Source organism: Macaca thibetana, chromosome X, assembly GCF_024542745.1.
Source record: "Macaca thibetana thibetana isolate TM-01 chromosome X, ASM2454274v1, whole genome shotgun sequence".
Taxonomy (NCBI): domain Eukaryota; kingdom Metazoa; phylum Chordata; class Mammalia; order Primates; family Cercopithecidae; genus Macaca; species Macaca thibetana.
The window spans coordinates 98,633,391-98,635,345 of NC_065598.1; the positions used below are offsets into that span (position 1 = coordinate 98,633,391).

At 41.9% G+C, this 1,955-nt stretch overlaps 1 pseudogene; it reads right to left on the minus strand.

Annotated features, from left to right (window-relative positions):
- Positions 1 to 645: 645 nt before the first annotated feature.
- LOC126946018 (40S ribosomal protein SA-like) lies at positions 646 to 1,553 on the minus strand (annotated as a pseudogene).
- Positions 1,554 to 1,955: the final 402 nt, after the last annotated feature.

Here is a 1,955-nt window from a genome sequence, read left to right on the forward strand (position 1 = left end):
AGGTCAGGAGGTCAAGACCATCATAGCTAACACAGCGAAATTCTGTCTCTACTAAAAATACAAAAACAAAATTAGCCGGGTGTGGTGGCAGGTGCCTGTAGTCCCAGCTGCTCGGGAGGCTGAGGCGGGAGAATGGCGTGAACCCAGGAGGTGGAGGTTGCAGTGAGCCAAGATTTTGCCACTGCACTCCAGCCTGGGCAACAGAGCTGGATGCCGTCTCAAAAAAACAACAAAAAAAAAATGTATTGAGACCTGTCTTTTGGTCTAATGTATGATCTATCCTAGAGAATGTTCCATTTTAACTTGAGAAAAATGTGTATTTGTTGTTAGCTGGAGGGTTCTATAGATATCTGATAGGTATAGTAAGTTTATGGTGTTATTTAAATCCCCTATTTCCTTACTGACCTTCTCTTCAGTGGTTCTATTAATTATTGATTATGGGGAGTTAAAATCTCCAACTATTATCAGAGAGTAGAACTGTCTATTTCTCCCTTCAATTCAGTCAGTTTTTGCTTCACATATTTTTGGGATCTGTTGTTAGGAGCATATATTTTATAATTGTTACATATTCTTCTTTTTAGAAACTAATGTTTACTTTCCGTCAGCTTTATTTTCATTTTGCTTAAGAGCCTGTGAAAGAACAGCTTAAGACCACCTAGTGCTTGTTCTTACCCATTCAGTGGCCCGAGCAGTGGGAATTGCAAAGCAGTCTTCAGTGGCAGGCTGTGGGCCAGTCTTCAGTGGGGAATTTCTGAATAGGCACAGAGGGCACCTGTATGCCTTCAAACTGGTCTGCAACCTCAGGTTGAGTGGCACTGAACTCAGAAGTGGAAGCAGTCCATTTACCCTGAAATTTCTCCTTGATCACATCTTTTTCAGCAGCAGCTTGTGCTCTTCCTTTTCAATCATTTCAGGATCTCTGTAGAAATAGAGATCAGCATGACCTTCCATGGAAGTTCACAGAAGATGGTACCATGCATGCACAAAACTTCCTGGTTCAGCCTCCACCATTTCAGACCCACCAAGTGAGAGCTCTTGTGGTTGCATGGCATGCCAATGTACACACAGCACAGAGAAGAATCTGTGTTACACAGAGCAATTGTGGGCAGGTTTATGTAAGATGCGTCTGTCAGAGCCTGGTGGTCCGCCTTGGGATTGATAACCACCAGAAGACATGGCTCCTGGAAGGCTGCTTGGATCTGGTTAGTGAAGGTTCCAGGAGTGAAGTGGCCAGAAATAGGAGTGGCTACACTGGCAGCAGCAAACTTCAGCATAGCCTGCTGGCCAATATTCCTAGAGGCTATGACACTGACATCAGCAGGGACTTCAATGGCAACAATGGCATGAACTGCCACCAGAAGCTTCTCCCAGGTCCTTCTCAAGGAAAAGTGATGGCATACTGACTAGATGTATGATGCAGATGCCATCACTTTTCCTTTTGTAGATGTACTGCTCTATTTGGAGTCAAGGTTGGTGCCACCTAAGTAGGTTCTTACTGAAAGGAATTTGAGGACCTCCTCCTTCATTTACAGGACATCAAGGGCTCCAAACATTGTGAAAGTTTCCCTTTAAGTTATGACACGAATCCAAAACAACACTGTATAGATCCCTTTCTGGGTAGCGCAGAAAGACAACTGTTACATATTCTTGATGTTTCGACCCTTTTATAAATATAAAATGTCTGTCTTCATCTGTTATAACGATTTTTGAGTCTATTTTGCCTCATAGTAGTACAGCCTTCCCACCTGTTTTTAGTTACTATTTGCAAGGAATATTTTTTCCCATCATTTCACTTTCAACTAATTTATATCTTGGAATCTAAAGCAAGTTTCTGGTGGACAGCACATAGTTGGATTATGTATTTTTGTTCATTCTTCCAATCTCCACCTTTTAATTGAAGAGTTTCATCCATTTATATTTAGAGTAATTACTGATAAGAAGAGACTTAGTTCTGC